Source organism: Carassius auratus, unplaced genomic scaffold (genome assembly GCF_003368295.1).
Source record: "Carassius auratus strain Wakin unplaced genomic scaffold, ASM336829v1 scaf_tig00028343, whole genome shotgun sequence".
NCBI lineage: Eukaryota > Metazoa > Chordata > Actinopteri > Cypriniformes > Cyprinidae > Carassius > Carassius auratus.
In genome coordinates, this window is record NW_020525682.1 from 1 (window position 1) to 20,294 (window position 20,294).

Genomic DNA, 20,294 nt, shown 5'->3' on the forward strand with positions numbered 1-20,294 from the left:
TCATGAGTGTTTGTACGTGTGTGTGTGTCGCTGTTTTATCTCGATGAACGTATGCTACTATTGAAAATCAATAACAGAAAACACTGGATCTAAATAGTCTTACCTATTGTAGCATAACTGTTTTGTTATAGGCCTACAGACGTTTACATTTTAGATATTTTAAATAGATTCTTAAAAACCATTATTTACTTTTAGACTCACATTTTCCTTTTTTTATCGTGATCAATACCATTTTACATTATGAGAAACATTAAAAGATGTTTGCGATTTGATCTTGTGTCCCTATTGATGGACAGACTGAGACAGCCATGAACTCACACACACACTGACCTGCGTCAAACACACATTCTGACGCCTGGAGCTGCGGGGGTCATGCTCACTCCAAACAATGGATTTGAAAATGAAATCTATGTTTAGGATTATTGTTTAGTTATTTAGAATAAATCCTATATTTAAATAGTAAGATTAAAGAAATTATTTCCTTTTAGTCTGAATTCATAAATATACACAACTAGAACACTTAAATGTAAGTGTTCTAGTTGCAAAACTGCCTGATGTTGCAGCATATAATATACACATTGTGTTTTAATAAAACTCGAATGTTATCCTTAAAACTAAACTGTTCAATCAAGACAAAAATCCTTTATGATAATAATCCACAATGGAAAAATGGAATGTTTAATATTCTGACGAACAGCTCTAGACAAATCAAGATACTCACCTGCTAAGGAAGAAGAAGAAGAAAGAAAAAAAGGTTTGAAATTCTAAAAGAATACAGATGAGCTCCTGAAGCAAATGAGCCCGCTGTTCTGCCTGGTGACCAAACACAAAGACCAACAAGCAGCTGATTATCACATGCTCTGATTTCTTTCTTCCAATAACGACATCAACATCCAAAATATGTTTGCTTAAGAAATAAACTCGCAGACCACCATCTTTCCTAGAAAATGACGGGTTTGTTGCACGAGACATTGTTTCGTCTGAATGTTGCAGTCATTATGGCTTGATTTGCATATTCAGCATCACTAATTTTCTTGCTGTATCTAAATATGGCTGCACGTAACAAACAAGACGACGTCATTGAACGTGACCCCCTCGAGTCCTGCATCAATTTAGTCTCAAAATAATAGACATTATTAATAAGAAAATAATTAAAATAATAATTATTAGTAGAAAAACGGCACTCTTAATTATTGGGAAATGAATAATAATAGCCAAACTGTTGGAAATGCCAGTAGATAGGCCTACGCGTGAAAGACAACACATGGGCATGAAGACATGTTGGAAAAACACATCGTTTTCACCCATCAGGATTCAGGTAAGTCACACCTGGTCACATCATTTGGATATTTTTGTACTCTGAAGAGCTTCGTGCAACAGAAACTCCTAATGCAAACTCTGAGCAAGTTTGGGCAATTGAATAAAATATTAATTTCATCGCACATCGCACGTGTAATGCAGAGGTAGAAGGGGTGGATAAGAAATCGGCACCCCCCCCCCCAACCCCCCCAAACTTGCAGGGCTCGCGCCGTACTTTCCATTCGCTCTCGAGCTTAGGCAGCCATGTGATGAAGTTCTGTTCTTCCCTCACACCTGCTCATCCTGGGGATGGAATAAGATGCTTTCAGACGACGATGCCTCGTGCATCTTCAGCAAACTAGTCTTGGAAGGATTTCGTGGATGTGATTTCTAATGGAGGATGTTCGTTTACATCCAGATGACCGGTTTTTCAGTGCCATGGGGAGAGTCCAGGGAGAATGTAAGTAGCCTATTTCAAGCTTCTAATTTTGCAAAAATAGGCCACTTGAAATATGTAGCTTTAATCTCGTGTAGAATTATTGCATTTTCATAAAAGGAAAAATAATCCTTTTTAAAACCTTTGGCCTGTTTTATTTTCTGGGGTGTCCATTTCATAAAAAAATAAAAGAAAAATGTTGATAAATCAGCCAATTCAAAATGTTTTATTATCTTCTAACATAATATTTTTCTTATGAAATATTATTATTTTATGTCATTTTTAAATATTACCAAAGCAAACGCCTTTTTTAAAACAAGCATGGGTAACTGAAAGACTTTATTAACGCATGCTTCACTGACCTGCGAGTCACTGGCTGTTTAGCAAAGATAACGGATCAATAAGTGTTAATTGTCCTCTGTGTGACGTCACGCCGAAAACCCTAAGTGGTTAATTGCTTCAGGGTGGTTAAATTAAGAGCTGCTATAAAAACTAACAGATAAAATGGAATTTTGAAATGTAAAATTATGTTGCTAAATATTTTATGTCTTCGGAATGAAAGAACGTGCTTTCATTCCGAAAGCCTGTCCAGTCAAGCTAAACCTTTGTTCTGATGTAATGTGCATCCTTGAGAGAAGTGATGCTTAGTTTATGTAAATCTGCTTCTTTATTTTCTCTCATTTAGTATTTAGGGAAAATCTTTTATAAGGGCATTTGTATGATCATTTACATTTTCTAATGGAGTATGAAAAACATTTATATATGTGTGTGTCTGTATGTGTCGATTATGTGTTGTCTAAGATTAACTGAATAAATATGTAAAAGAGCAAGAATTAGATTATTTACATACAGGTATTGCTTTTAATTAGTGGTGAAATAATGGTTAGGAAATGTTGTGCATCTGCTTGCATTACTTATTTGAGGTTGATGAGTGAACTTGAATAAACTGCTGCTGCTAAAACAAATCTATAATAAGGCAAACTGAACAATGAAAATGCTTGTGCATTATGATATCGAAATGTTTCCAGGCCTATTTACATTGCAACAGATCAGTAAATTATTTTTGACATGTAAGAGACACGTATTCTTGTCATATTGATTAATTATAATTCATAATTGCAGTGCAGAGCCTTAAAAGCTTCCCAAGAATGCCGCACATGCTGTTTCTGAAAACTTTTGTTGAACAAACTAGAAGTTTCACTCTTGTGTCTAAAATTAACCCAATAGAACGGAAAAGATGAGCTCTATAAAATGATCATAAATTAATGGGCAATATTTACTATCTGTAGGTGATTTTCTGGGACATTTATTACCTTTATGCGTAAATATTTCTCTAAATAAAAAGAGTAGTTTAGAATATTCTATAAAATAGTTAAAATGTTAGAAAAGCAGACATTATTAAATATGTCGGGTCAATTCATATAGGCTACCTTTTTTTTACACCAAGCCCTGGTTATTAATTTCTGATACTGGTGTTTATTCATAATTGCATTGAAGAAAATGGACAAGTCGGTGCGCGTCGCCGCGTGCGTTTCCAAATGGACTCTTAATTCCAAATTAAATTCGGCGCGACCTCGAGCCCTCTGACCCCACGAGGTTTGTGCGTATTTTGGGCACTAGAGATGGAGCCCATTGAGTGCGTCAGTCCTGTCATCCGTGTGCCATAAGGACGTCATGGTGTTACCCCGAGCAAGAGGAGCGAAAATGCCTCCAGATCAAACCTGCGCGCATTTTACGCATGATACGCGACTGAAACCCAAGTACGCATGTGTTTACTCCCAAGCTCCGATGCTGTCTTTATGCCTTGCGTTTTTTGCTGCGTGCCCGTTTATTCTCTTGCCTGGATACGCAGGATTTCATGCGTACCGCACTGTAAACCCAGCCAAGCCGAGCTCCGACCGGAATAAACGAATCATCGCTGCTATGGATGGATGTAGCAGGCTCGCGTCATGTAGGCTACTGTAGGTTTACCTAAATCGTTCGAGTCAAGAATTAAGAAGTTCAACAATTACGCGCGGGAGCCATGGATGGGATCGATCTAATTTACAGGAACTTTCTTTTCTTTTCTTTTTTCGTTTGTTTTGTTGTTCAACTAATCACTCGCATCTGCTGACTTGGAGTAATTGGGGCAAATGGGCTTAATGCACTTGTTGTGGTGTGACACATCACGTTGGAGGCGTGTTGTTATCTTTGGTTATCTAGCTGTATGAGTGTGCTGGTCGTCATAAAGCTAGATAACCGAAAGTAAGAACCGCTTCTATCAGCATCTCAACGTGGAGCATTAAATATATCGGTGAAATGTAGGCATTGGATGCATTGTTGTACGTGCAAACGCTTTCAGGATGGCTTGTTTCATTTATAGGAATAAAATGAAAGCTTTTGGATGAAATGATGAATGCTAAGCACATAGGAGACAAAGGCGTAAGTTTGTTGTAGTTGTCAGCTCATTGGAACCCACGTGCGTCCGAGTATCGTTGACTCTGGACTTATTCAAGCTCCTCAAATGAAATAATTGGGACATAATGGGCTGAAGGAAGGAATTGGCAAAGAAGCTCATCCTTAATTGATGCGGTCGAGCGCACGTGGGGGAGATGATGTGAACGCCCGTGGACCCCCATTCCCACGCTCGAGGGCAAGTGGGCAATGTCTTGTCTGGGGCAGAATATGACAGACAGCCCTGTGAGGGGGGGCCCAAGTGCGCCCTGCTCATCTGCATCTCTGTGGAGGGTGGAACAGCGGAGATGGGGTGAATGGAGGATGCTGGAGAGCCTGTGTGTGACGGGAATGTTTAACGGGATGCTGTACTTACACATCCACACACGACTCGTAAACTATTCACGACTAGGCCGACGTGGAGGCCCCAAGAGCTGACAACTGATTTAGTGTCGCTCTCTCACACATCATTAAGCAGATGCCTATACATGTACATTAGGAATATTGTTACCATGCTGTTCTTCTTTCTTTCCTTTTTAAAAACATACTTTCAATCATCAAAGCCTTAACATAGCTCCTGCTTTTATAATCATTTAATATCTTTAATTTAATATAATTCATTATTCACATTGGCATTTAGTACTGATAATACTATAGAAATGTTAGGAATTCCAAATGTTATGGAATATATATATATATATATATATATATATATATATATATATATATATATATATATATATATATATATATACACACACACACACACATTTGAATTACCTCATAGTTTTTGGAGTAAATTTGACAAAGTGATGCATCTACTTATGTTTAATAATATGTATTTATATGAATTATAGTTTTTGGAGATAATTTATATGAAATGCATTTTAAAATTATGTTTTATAATGAAAAAGAATGAATCACTTCATAATTCATAATGCAGAAAGGGGAATTTCCATTGCAAACCATCACATTTATTTGGGTTTTATTCAAATGCTATTTTTTATTTGCGTTATCGTAATGTTTTCTGCTACATTTCTGGGTTTCTGGGTGCTGTGTAATGATATTGACATTATATCTGTTACTGTAATGTGTATTTTAGCATATGGAATCAGTATTGATTGTCTGCTTGAACTTGAATTTGACCATGAAGCACCAACTGACCTCTGAACTTTTATTCCTTTGGGACAGAGGACATCAGAGGTCAGACGGGTCACCACTTGAGGTCACACTGAGGACTCGAGCTAAAAATCAAAACATAACTTAGGGGGAAAAATCAAATAGATTTCCATAGTGTTCAGGGTTGTTAAAACCTGTTTGCTTCACAAGAAAATAGCAAGGTAACATGAAACTTTGGTGGTCAGAACATTTGCCTGAACACAATATACAATTTTAAAGAAATTATTTGAAATATATTATCCAAATCATTCTTTAGATCACACATATTGCATTTTACTTTTTAATGGATACCTATTTTGATTTATTATTATTCATTGTTTTGGGGTGAGGAGGACATAAAATGACTTTAGTTAAATAATATTTCACTGAAAAATAAGTAATATAATTACCCAAATTATAGCACTTTCTATTTCAACTGAATAAAGAAACCATTAATAATTTATTACTGAAGAAGATTGAGAGAGAGCACAAGAATATCTGCTAATTATCCTGCAGTTATGATGTGCCCGCCCACTTTTGTTAAATCGGTCATGTGTGATGAGCTCATGAGCTGATTGGGGTTTCCATGGAGATGATGAGGCGAGCTGACTATATGAGTTGGAGGTGCCAGTGTGTCATAGCAGCAATAAGTGTAATGAGAATCACCTCGTGTTACTGTGCTTTAGTCACAGAGATATTTTTATCTTAGATCTTTCGCTCGCAGTTTATAATGAGAACATAATCTGGCATCAACACTGAAGGATATTAATACTGATCCATAGCAGTTGTTAATAAAGTTCAGCTGTATTTCACAGCTAAAACAAGCTGAATCTCTTGAATGAATGAATGGGCTACAAATATACTGAGACTAAATTTCCAATACTGATATCCTGTGATTGTGTTTCAACAAATCTTCTAATATTTTCGACAACAGCTGATGACTTTGTACTTCATAAACGTTGAGCCGGCTCATTAATACAACGAGATTGCTAATTTGCTGCGAGACTCTGGGATTTTGATGGAGAGACACGAGGAGCCACTTCTTCTTCAGTTGAGGGCAAACAGACGGATGCATTGATAGCAAGACCGAATAAAACAGAAGTAACCGTGGAATTAGTGCTAGCATGAAATCATAAAATGAAAACGCAAAGGGTCTGTTATTATAAAAACAAAATTATAAAACTATCAAGATATGTTTCTGTATTCTGACAAAACCAAAATTAATTTGAGAATCAAATATTAAAATAAAGCTTTTTTTTTTTTACTTCAGGGAAAGAAATAAAAGCATCGATTTGTGTGATGCTGAAAAGATGTAATTTGAAAATGATATTACATACAGTACGTCCCTTGATTAACTGTCAGCGGTTCATGGTCACCTCCAAACACGTCATTGTCCATTGTGGAAGCGATGCTTCCTGTTTGCCACCATCTTATGGCTTTGGCAGTGGAGACTGAGAGGGCAATCCCAAAATGTCTGCTGGCACACACTCACACACACACACACATGTCGCACGGTTTGCATATGTCACAGCACAATGGCTGCCCGTTACCATGAATACCAATTTTCTAATTAGCACCATTTCCATTGATTTAGCACCCTGAGTTCCAGCATATGATTGGTGGTAATCACAATGCCTGGAGATTCTCAGGAGAGCCTTTGGCATCTTGTGTTTTGATTCAACGTCGCATGTACAGTATAAACCACTTAAAAAGACCAAATGGATGAAGATAGTTCTGCTTTTCTACAGCAAAAACAAATATGTGTTTTATGACTTCTTTTGCGTACACATTACTTGTATATTTGCATACATATCAGAACAGTGCACACATTTTACCATGCTTAACATTTTATATTATAGTGATATGAAAGAGAGGGTTTTGGATTCCTTTTGGAGTCACATTAGTAGCATGCATGAATTACGAACAGAAGAAGTACAGCTAGATGGCAGACTTGAGAAACGCTGTTAATAATTCATTCAGATTGAAGATATTCATGCAAAAATAGGTGCCGTTGATACTTGTGCACTTGGGAAACAAATGCACAGATTTTGCTTGTGGCCTCTATTCTTTGTTTTAGACTATAATCAAAAACTGTCCATTAAAAGTTATTGCATAAAATTCAATAAAAATATCCCTGGTACTCAAACAGAAGGTCATGGGTTCGATTCCCCAGGAATATGAATTGATAAAATGTGTTATTTAATTCCATTCTAAATTTGGATAAAAATGTATGACATCTGTAAATTTAGACATTATTTGTAAAATTAGATATTATATGTACTGTACCTCTGAATACGAGACATTGAGCTCACCATTATATTGGCTCTTGTTGCATGAAAACAAAGTTCTGCTTTTCAACAAATGTGTTTTATGACTTCTTTAGCTTATATTCACACTAAATACATTTTAAATGTATAAATATCAGAACAGTGCACACATTTCAAACATGTTTCACATTTCATAGTACAGTGATACCGAGGAGAGGAATTTTGATCACTTTTAGAGTCACATCAATCCTATGCATGAAATATGAAAAGAACAGGTTCAGATAGATGACAGACATGAGAAACGCTGTTAATAATTTACACATTTAAGATATTCATGCAATAATAGGTTCCACTGATACTCATGCACTATAAAACAATTTAAAACATTTTATAGTGGATTGGTACAAGAGAGGACTTTTGATCACTTTTAGAGTCACATCTGTGGCTTGAGCATGAACAGATTTTGATAGTGGCATTTATTTTTCCTTTCTGACTATACTATCCATTAAAAGTTACTGCGTAAAATGGCATTAAAAGTTGCCTGGTGTGGCGTAAATAAAATGTAGCTTGACCAGGTCATGGGTGTGATTCCCCAGGTTTGCATGAACTAAAAAAAATATTGTTTGAATGCAAAAAGTTGGTTTGGCAACAATGTATGGAAAATGCAAATCTAGAAATTATATGTACGTCTTAATATACGACATTCAGCTCACCATTATACAAAGTCTCGTTGCATGTATAGAACAAACTGGTTATAGTTCTGCTTTTCTACAGTGAAAACGAGTATGTTTTATGAGTTCTTTAGCTTTAAAATGTTTTTTTACATTTTAAGTGCATAGATTTTGCTGTGGCCTTTGCTATTTCTTTTCAACTATAATCATATAATGTCCACTAAAAGTGATTGGATGAATTGGCGTTTAAATAGCCTGTATGGTGTAAATACAAATGTAGCCCAACCAGCAGGTCATGGGGTCAATTCCCCAGGAATACATAAACTGATAGAGTGTGTTGTTTGAATCCAATTAAAAATTGTATGGCAAATGAAAATCTGAACATTATATGTACCTCTAAATATGAGATACTGAGCTCACCATTATGTAGTAAATCTAACAGAATAGTATGTGTCTTTATTGTGGGTGTAATGTGAAATCTTTGTGTTTCTCTGCGTGTGTTAGAGGCAGCTGGAGCTCGGAGTCGCCCGCAGGAGGAAGTGGAGGCAGTGCTGCCTCATGAGGCTGATGCAACATGAGGTGAGTGGAGAGCCAGAGGCCAGAAAAAGGGATGTGAACATCCTCTGCGGACCATTCATAGACACATGCACATCTGAGATTTGTTTTACCACTGCATACAAATCCAAAAGCATAAAGATATGCATGCAAATGACCAAAAACATTAGTGGAAAAATAAATATAACAAAATAATATTGGTGCAAAGAGTGGTTGAGTAGGGGTTAAAGGTGGGAGACACAAGCTGTGGGCTGTGATTATTATTTTAATCATATGGTGCAGTGTTAATGCCAATGATGTGTTCGTATTGCACTGCAAAAATGACTTTGATTAGAAGAAATGTTTACTGGGCCAGAAGACTCAGCAATCACGGTATATGTGTGGGTGTGTGTGTGTGTGTGTATGTGTCTGTGTGTGTGTGTATGTCTGAATCAGGGTGGTTTAGAAAACCAGGCCAAAGGCAACATTAAACCCATGACCTATTTCTTCAAATCAAGTCGGATGAATTGGACTGTTACATTAGACTCCCATTGAAGTTCTCTGTGATAGCAGACACTAATGATGCGATATTTAGATTATAATTACAAAACGGTGGGTCTGCATAAAGCTGGAACCGTTTTGTGTGTGTGTGTGTGTGTTTGTTTGCACAGAAATATTGTTAATAATAGACTTAAACAGCATGCAAATATCAATAAGCAACAACAAATCAATCCACAAATAAATATATTCATTTTTTTTTTGCAGCTAATGTGTTGATTGTTGCTAAACATGCACCGCTGTGTAAATATTAGCAGTCCAGCTTTCATCAGAATCTTCCTATCCAACCATAAATGTGTATTTTTAGTGTGTGAGGTGGATTTGCACAGGCTTCATCTTTTTTTCCTTTTTTTTCTTTTTCTTTTTTTTTCATGGTTCCCACCCACGGAACAAAAGGCATGTGCATAATAAAACCATGCAAATACATGCAAATTGCAAAGCCAAAATAGGGGTATGGACTTGGTGCTTTCCTTTGTGATGCAATCATCCCCCTCACTGTGTACTTAAAGTGCTGGGTTAAGCAGGAGACAAAATGCTTTGAATGAACCAGAAAAGAGAACAAAAAGAAAAAAACAGGTGTCTTTCCCTGTGCACTAATGTTTTAAAAAAAACAAAAAAAAAAACTTCTTCTTTAAATTAGCATATATTTATAACAGTTTTTCCCAAAAAGATAGATAATTTCTGTATCATAGTTAACTAAAACTGAAAAAAAAAAAAGATCATTAGATGAAATAAATAAATGTTGACCAAAATAATATTTTATTTCAACTAGTTGCCAAGGCAATATGTCTTAGTTTAACTCGATATACTAAAATAACTAGAACTAAAGCTGAAATAAAAAAACAATAAAAACTACCGTGTATAGACAAAAACACAGCAAAATGACAAAATGTCAGACTTTAACTCAAATAAAAAATAGAAAATAAAAACACATTCAAAATATGAATAAAAAATATAATAGTATCTCAATGTTATTAAACTAACACTAATTACTTATATTTAAATATTTGTATGTATTATTATTTTTTTTTTATTAATATTTAATTATTAGACCAGAGTTTTGTTTTGAAATAATAGGTACAAAATGCTTCATGTTTAGGCCGCATGTTCTACAGTATTAATTTATCGGCATGTCTGTCGCACTATTAAAATTGGATTTTCATACCCCAGACAAGAGGTGCTTCTCTCTCAGACACAATATGGCGAGATGTGCACAGGCCCAGCGTGCAGACAGACGCCTCACAAGCTTCTTATAATGCGTGTCGACATTAACATTCTTGCATGTCTAATGCCGGGCTCGCAGCAGACACATAGTGTCAGGAGAGCGTGTGAATGAGGCCGTTATAGACAGCACCATTTTAATGATTTATTAATCTGTGTGGGCCTCATCTGAAAATTGGAGCCTGGATGCTGAGCAGCTCTGCTGGGCAGATGGGCCGACTGCAGACTTTCAGCGCTGTGTGTGTGTGTGTGTGTGTGTGTGTGTGTGTGTGTGTGCATGATGCAGTGCTGACGGCCATAGAAACACACACTGCAGAGCTGCACGTTATTTCGAAAGGCAACAGACCAGGCTATGAAATATATAGGCTATATATATATATATATATAATATATATATATGTATGTATATATGGTATGTGCAGTGATGATGTGGAGGAGGAGGAGTGTGTGAAGCTGGACTTAAATTTACATGCTCTATAATTCCAGGATTACTTTAAACCCATTTTGCACAGGGATTTACATCTGAAATGTGTTGTGTGAAAGTTTGTATCAAAATCACTGATAACACATGGCTGCATGAATATATGTAAGCTAATGGAAACTATTTTGTCTATGTTTTGCTATAGTATAGCTATAACATGTCTTTTTTTAGATTTGATGATATAAATTTCCACAGCAATTTCTGTTGCTGCAATGTATGCTATGGGATCCAGTATTCAAATATAAATTTTCAAAAGTATCGGGTGATAAAAAATTTATTAAAATAAAAAATACTTTTAGTTCACAAGGATGCATTAAAATAAATATATAATGCTTCAAATTGTATATCAAATAAATCCTGTTCTTTAAAAAGTAAAGTATACATTTTAAAATATATTAAAATATAAAACACATTTAAAAAATTTATTTTCTTTTAAATAATACAATATTACTATTTTTACAGCATTTTTATTTAATTAAATCCAGTCTGGGTGAGCATAAAAGACTTCTTTCAAAAACATAAAAAAATCTTACTGACCCCAAATTTTTGAACAGCATCATGCATTTAAATTGAATGATTTAAATAGCAATGTGGCATATCTTTTGCATTGGCAAACCGCAGTTTTACAAGCTTTTATGATCAGTGAAAAGGTCTGAACTACATTTAATGCATGAGGAGAAGTTCTGGAAGTTGTGGAAGGGAAAGTCGTGGTCTAGTGATTAGAGAGTATGACCCCTAACCCTAGGGTTGTGGGTTTGAGTCTCGGGCCGGCAATACCACACCTGAGGTGTCCTTTAGCAAGACACCGAACCCCCAACTGCTCCCCCGCCGCCACAGCATAAATGATGCCCACTGCTCTGGGTGTGCGCTCACTGCTGTGTGTGTGTGTGTGTGTGTGTGTGTGTGCGCTTTGGATGGGTTAAATGCAGAGCACGAATTCTCTGCAGTATGGTTCACCAGTATGGGTCACCATACTTGGCTGAATGTCACGTTTGGCTGAATGACTTTTTTTATATGTAGTACTTCTTTATATTAGGATGTTCAAGAAAAATTATGACTATTGAGAATTTTAATGCATAGTTATCATTGTGTTGGTAATATATTTGTGTAAAATTTAAGTAATATTATATTAATTTAGCCTATTTCTAAACACACATACAAATGCAAGTGTGACAGGTCAAGCCATATTCAGCTTTTAAACACTCTGGTAAATGTATATTAGATTAAGAATCATTTAAATGCTAAATGCTAAAATCATTAAAATACATAAGTTCGAGCCCCTACTGGTCATTCTTCTCTTAATGTCTCTCTGCTGAAGTGAGTGGCGATTAAGCAGCGATATTTCATCCTTACCAGAGACACTGCTCTCTCTCAGGTCCCATGATGGAGTTCTGTGTTAAGAGTGTCGATGGAGAGAAAAGGAGGGGAAGACAAATTGGAGGGGGCTTACAGTGGCTGAGTCTATGGGTCCATTGTGCTGGGGCGAGGAGCAGAGTTAATCAGGAGACCCAACAGTAATCAACGGTAGAGTTTGGGTCGGACAACTGCTTGGGTAAACATCCATTGTTCTTGAGCTGAGGTACCAAACAATGCCAGCATTGTCCCCGGGTCTCTCATTAGGGTGTGCTGGGGGTTACGAGCTCTCAGCTCGGGCTGTTAAGAGCTTCGGAAGCGGATGGGAACCAGAGGGGTAAAGCTGAGCGGAGGGGGAGAGTCCCTCCGCCACAAAACCTTTTGGCCATGGGCCGCACAAGCCGCAGGAAAGAGAGAAAGGCCAAGCTTGTCATGACATCTTCACGTCAAAATCTCACGGAAGGCTCTTGTTGGAGGAGTGTGTGTGTGTGTGTGGGGGGGGGGGCATATTGTGAAAATAGGCTGTGAAAATAGGCATCTTAAAGCCAAAAACAGTGTGCGCCACTTACTAATAATCATAATAATAAAAAGTTACAAAAAATGTATATTCAATAAATTATAAAATGTATTAATAATTAACTGCTGAATCAAAATTAAAGCTTCATTTTGAGTTTTGTTTTGTTTGTTTGTTAGAAAAGAAACAAATGTCATTAATGAGCAAGTAGGCTACACTAAAAAACTTCCAAGCAGTTTTTTTGCCTCACCCCGATTCATGATGGTAAGCATATAATAATCATAATAATTTAGAAATGTTAGAGCCAAGAAACTGTCTAGTTCTGTCATTCGTGCGCAATGGCGTAGCCACAGGTGTGTCAGGGTGTGCACACCTGTAGTCTCGAGGTGACTGAAGGTCTGGGATTCATGGCAGCTTTGATTGGCCAAGGCCCGCCCATGAGGCCGTGTGACCGACATGGCAAACAACCAATCACAGATCATTTCATTCATCCTCACATTTTGAGTTGTTGAAATGTTACATGACATATTTTAAAGATTCTATCCAGGCGGAACGTTAAAGAATGCGACACAAACGTCATATTCTTTCTTAAAAACCTTTGCTTTGCTTATAATTCATATTTGTGTTATATAAGAATTACTCATAACTATCAGTCGTAGGTTACGGTGATATTGAACATAATGCAAATATTAAAGGTCCCCATGACAAAATGATGACAATTAGCAAAACAGTAAGTGCTTAAATTGCATGGAAATGTCATGGATACATTTGGCTACTGTTTTTAGCCTATTTCTTGGCTTTTCTTTTTCTTTACACATGAGGTTTTTTATTGGTGTTTCTTGTGTGTGTGTGTGTGTGTGTGTGTGAGAGAGACCTCCTGATTCAGAGAATTATGGATTCATCCTTCTGGATGACAAATCTGGATTCCAGCCTTGGCACACATATGCAGTAGTTGCTATTCTAAGCAGAGAGAGAGAGAGAGAGAGAGAGAGAGAGAGAGAGAGAGAGAGAGAGAGAGAGAGAGGTTCATGTAGCACTCTCCCATGAAGAAAGCATGCTACTAAATGTAATTAGACAGCGGATGAGTTTGGCGCAAGGATAATTTCCCCCCCAAACCCTTTCATCTTCCTGTTCTCTCCCCCACCTAATTTTACATAATAAGACACAGCAGGCATAAAATCTCTCCTTAAGTCATGACATGGCCTCTATATGTGTGTTTAATGAGTATGTATGTGCTGGAAATGGGGGTCTTTTGTTCATTTTAGAATCTGGGAAATTTCTGAGCGCTGCGAACCATTTATCTACTATTTTGTGTGTGGGAAAATGGACGCTCTTTCATGCCGTTGCTTCAGTCAGTAGTATCTCTGTTATCTCAGAAAGCACATTGGATCGAAAACTCATCGTTCTGTGGGGGTAATATTCTGCTAGTGTGTGAAATGGGAAAAGAGGAACTAGCATCCGCCTCCCTGAGCCATTAAACCAGGACAGGGCTCAGAGAAAGGAAACTGGGGCTATAGGGGTCTTACAAATTCCTGCATACAATGTAAAGGACTACACAAGACATTGCATTTGATTGTATTGTGAAAATTGTCTGTGATATTACTGGATATCAGCAGGAAAGTGTGTCAGAGGCAGAAGAAAAAAAAACTATGATGAAAACTTTTATTCTTTAAAATAATATGAACTGCTGTATTCATAGTTTATGAAAACAAGCACCTCTCTAATTTAGATTAATGTGTGCTTATTTTATGAATAATGTGCAACAAGACCAGAAACTAAATAATTTGTGATATGATTTAAAAATGTAATGTACTGTCTGGTTAAGTTTGTCCGTCAATTTTCCTAGGCACCAAAACTAGAAACATTATAAAAGTAAATAGAATAAAATTAGATTTTGATGTGATTCAGAATAACTCAAATAATTATAAAAATATTTACTCAATAACACTGGTGTTAAAAAAATAAAAGAATAAAAATAAATAAATAAAATTGCTGCTCATATATAGATTACAGAAATAAGAAGCATTTTGTAACTGTACATTTTTTTGTAAATGTATATATATGTATATGTGTGTGTGTGTATATATATATATATATATATATATATATATATATATAAATATATATATATATATATATATATATATATATACATGTATACGTGTGTGTGTGTGTGTGTGTGTGTGTATATATATATATATATATATATATATATATATATATATATGTGTGTGTGTGTGTGTGTGTGTGTGTGTGTATATATATATATATATATATATATATATATATATATATATATATATATATATATATATATATATATATATATATATATATATATATATATATATATATATATATATATATATATATATTACAGTTTTATAGATTTTTAATGAAACAAAATCCTTAATAATAGGACCGGAAAGGTTCAGTATATAGTTTATAACATTTCTGTTCTGTTTTAATATATGATTATATTAGTTATGATATAGGTTGTGTATATATATATATATATATATATATATATATATATATATATATATATATATATATATATAATTTTAAGTAAATGTATATTTATTTATGTTTTAAAAAATGTATAGTCATATAAATTCATCCAGCTTTATTTGTTAAATATTTGATTTAAAATATTTGATTGCATTATTCTCTGAGTTTTATGGCAACACTTCCTCACGGCTGGCGCTTGGCATGAGCCGAGAGATAAACATCAATTATGACATCACTTTCTCAAGCTGCCTCAGTTTTGACTGCTGTATGGAGGATTCAGGCTTGAGAAAATGACGTAACCTAGCAAAGCACAATGAAAAGAAAGGCAAGTGTGTGTGTTTTGTTATGTGTGTGAGTGTGTGTGCCATCGGAGGGGGTGGTGATGTTACACTACACCAGGGTTGTATGCGATATGCTGGATTAGAGAGGACAAACGTATGCAAATATTGTTGCTTAGTTCTTACAGGCTTTCTGAGACAGTTTGACAGAGAGTAAAAGAAGAAGAGATGCATGTGAGGTTTTGTTGCCATCTGTGATGCTAACCTTGGGAAACTGTATCCTAATTAGCATAAGAATAATTGATACATTAAATAAGTCTTACAGTGTCAGGGTTGTGTAGAAGAGAAGCAGACACACACAGAGGATTTAGAAGAATAACAGAGAAATAAAACACAAATTGATGTCTGATCACTTAAATGCATACATCAAAAAGGCTATAAAACAACACACTAAAACTATTTTTTTTTATTATAAGAGAAATCAAGAATATTTATATATTATTAATACATTTTGTTTATTATCAGGGTTATTATAGTTAAATAGTTATAACCATTAAAAACAGTTTTATTACTTGAAATAAAAAAATGTTAACTGAAATAAAATTTCTCCACCATTGCTCATTTTAATTTACTTTAACTTGATGTATTAAAATAACTAAAACTTGAAATGAGTAAAACACAGCCAAATTACAAAAAAATGTAACTAAAGCTAAAATGAAAATGGAAAATATAAAAATAAAAACGGATTCAAAATATTAATAAAAACTATAACAGTATCACAATGATACTTAACTAACACTTGATTATTTAGGGTGAATTTATATAATCATTTATGTAATAAACTAATAATCTCATTGCAACATAAAATGAATATTGTGACTTTTATAAAATTTCCTCATATCTCACTTTTTCTAAATTAAGACTATTAATAGGAATAAACATTTCAGATATGTCTCTAAAAAGATAACGTTAACTGTTTTTGGTGTCAAGTTATGAGTCAGACAAGTATGCAATGATCTGAGAGGAATCAAGAGGCCATAAGCCCTTCGTATTCATAACATTTATGAGATATTTGTGACTCAACTGCATCAAATACATTTGTGTGTCTTGCTCTTGCACACACACACTGAAAGGATAGCGGTGGTTAGGTGTGAACTCACGATGTGTTAACAAGACTGACTCCTTCTGTGAGCACACACACTCTCAGATTCATAACCCTTAAAATAGTATTTGGTCCTTTAAAAGTTTCTCATGTTGGCTTTGGCTGAGCAATATATTTCTCTGATGCCTCATGCACCTGACAGCACACAGGATCCCCTGAAATGATAAAGCACAGTAGGCCTACATTGATACATTTATATCCTGACCGTAATTAAAGTAAGAATTAAAAGCGATCGCTTTCCCTCATCATGATCAATGATGGTTTAATTTCACTCAGAAATCTCATCTCATCTCCGCATCTCATTCCCACGTCTAAAGTAATGGGTGAACATAGCAAGTTCACCATAGCCAAAGGCCAAATGGACACAATTTTTCAGAATAGAAAAAAATAGGACCAATGCAAAATAATGGTATTAGAAAATGAGTTTCTGCTGATCTGTCAAGCTCGTATTTGTCTTCTGTGGAAGTGGATAGCAGTACATCAGGAATTCAGTCTCCTCTTCCAAACTTCCTCCTGAACTAATCACCATGTGTTCATCATTTACATGGATTTAACCTCATACAGTCTTTAAGAGCCAACTCATGCAGAACGATGTCAACAAAAATCAGATGCATGTACTTTGACTCTGAAACTGTTCGTATGTTGTATGTTACTCTACATTTATAGTGCATTATTTTTTGTCTTTTTAGGGTCGGCAGACAAATGAAGGATGCTAGAAGAATCATGGGAAGGATATGATCTGGATACTTTTATCTCACATCAGTGATGATGAAAGTAACATCAATCATAGTTCACATATCATCATACGAAGATGGCTAAGATGATTCAAGCAAAGGGTAAAATATATCATATAAATCAAATTTGCCTATATAAATGTGTGTGTGTGTGTGTGTGTGTGTGTGTTTATATGTACTATATATGTATGTATGTATGTATAAATATATATGACTGAACACATGAACATTTAGAAAACTTGTATATATATATATATACTGTATATCTTCACGTGCAATTTTCTTTTTAAAAATGAAAGGTTTGGAGGAATTGGAGAAATGTGCATTTAACATAATGCATATGCTTATATTTAATGTTTTACATTTGTATGTATTTTTATGATGATACATAATGATTTACAGTTTTTTAAATAAACACTTATAGTTGATCAAAATATGTTCAAGTTTCTTTCTTTTCAGGTGTGTGTGTTAATCTTTCATCCCAACAGCCCAAATGTTACAGATCATAAGAGCATGCAGTTTGCATTAATCAAGGATATTAATATAGCTTTCATACTTCACGATATGTTACAATACCTAAGGAAACTGAAAGAAACGAAAGCCTTTAGTTTGGATAATTAGCAGGTAAAATCATCTTTTGCTGCTTTGTTTTGCTAATCATATGGAGGTTATTTTAGTGGGAGGGGCACAAGCATTCTAGAAAGTGTTTGATTGGGTGAAAATTGTTATATTTATTCCATTGATTCTATTTTGTCAGAAGAGAAAACATTTAAACTTATATATCTACTAAACATTTTTTGGGGCTCTCGAAGCTTCAAAAATGAATTTGAAATTGTGCAGCAAATAAAATAATCATTTACAATAAACTTTTAGAAACATGACTTTGTTATGGTAGAAATTAAGGGGGGGGGGTCTACATTCTTATTTAAATATGTTGGAAAACCACTGAAAGCTATTCAATATATTACCATTAAAATGAAAAAAAAAATACATAATTAACACACCATTATTAATGATTAGCCAATATCAGCATCATTGAGTGTTGTTGTGAGTGGACGCTGGTCCTCATGTTAACAGCCTCCTCTCATCCTCTCAGGAGGCCCTTGTTAGACGAGGTGTCGCTGAAATGAATTAGCTTGATTCACAGTCTTCTCCACAGCCTGGAGGTGAGGAGAACCACCATGTCTCTTCATAAAGACTGTGCAGTGTTTCTGCATGCAGAGCTTATATTGAATATCATTAAACTCTAAACAAGCCAATAATATCCAAATAAGCAGCAGAAGTTAACACTGTACCTCCAGTAATTAGCTCTTATAAATGGAGAAGCCAGCAGTGGGCAGCACATCAGTCATCTAAGGAGAAATATGTGCATGTTTTGTCTTTCTGCATTACTGCAATAAGTATATTTTTAAACAAGTTAATCTGGCTAAAATTGAACCATATTTGTTTGCTTTCAGGAAAAGTCTATGGGGGAAGCTAAACTATGGCTTAATATATCCAGGGAACATTAAATTTGAACATCTCAATGGACAGTGGGAGGGACGGGCTGTCTGCGAGACAGACTATTGTCCCGCCACGGTCTCAAACCCCACTAGAGTCTCTCCCCCATTCTTAGAGTCAGACAAGGCTAAGAGGTTTCCACATTCACGTCCACCTCAACTCGCTCCCCACTTCACCGGAGCAATGCATGATACCAGCTCACTTCAGCTCGCAGAGGAGACCAGACTGCAGCTGCCTGTCTGGGGCTGCATGAAAGAACGGGGTGTTTTTCAGCTGGGGCGGAGAGGGAAACTGTGAATACCCTCCTAAAGAGAGATGAGGCATATTGAAAACTATATTAAATTACCCTGATTAACAATTTAGCCACGAACAGGAGAGGTAGGGAGGGGCTCTATTGGCAGAGCCAAAGCCTATTCACCACCAGAGCGGCGGGGTCGAAAGGTCCCCCAAGTTCACAGGCTCTGCAGCTTTGTTATGCTAACACACAATCTCAAATCAGCAGCCAAGTGAAGTGTGAAATAGAAATGATTCCTTGAGAACTTTCAGCAAGTTTGTCGTCCACCCCACCCCCCACCCCCCCTCAATAACAGGGCTCTGCCGCCTGCTCCTATGTCCTGTTAAAAACTACTACCTCCATCCATGGGACAGAAAACCACCAAATGTTACAAGTAGTATTTTGATGAGTAGATAATTTGTCACACATTATATCTGTATTGTTGCATGTTTGAAAATATGGAAGCTTATTTCTGCCACAGGGTAAAAAATAATAATAAATAAATGTAAATGCAAGTTTTAATCTCACAACTCTCAAACTCTTTTTTTCTCTCTCACAATTCTAAATTTATATCTAAAAGAATTGTCAGAATTGTGAGACAGTAAAATCTGCTCTCAGTTTAGATCTGTAAAACTCTAGAAAACCTGTGCAATCTGTCAAAATTATGAGAAAAAGTCAGAATTGTGAGATTTAATGTAAATAAAAAATATTGTGGTGCCACAGAAGAAAAACTAAATATATAATTGTAATATTAATTCTGTGAAAAAATAATTAAATAAACCAATGTGATGTCACCTAAAGGCTGGAAAACACTACATGACTTAAAATCGAAACAGATTTTAAAACACTGCACATCACACGCTTACCGGCTATGTAACAGTCACAGGGGAAAAACGGGCCATCATACACT

The 20,294-nt window shown here is 35.5% G+C and overlaps 1 long non-coding RNA gene across 1 annotated transcript; it reads left to right on the forward strand.

Annotated features, from left to right (window-relative positions):
- Positions 1 to 1,527: 1,527 nt before the first annotated feature.
- Positions 1,528 to 17,996, forward strand: LOC113079517 (uncharacterized). The gene is made up of 3 exons (XR_003281720.1): positions 1,528 to 1,759; positions 8,769 to 8,843; positions 17,566 to 17,996. It is a non-coding gene; the product is annotated as an uncharacterized LOC113079517 (long non-coding RNA).
- Positions 17,997 to 20,294: the final 2,298 nt, after the last annotated feature.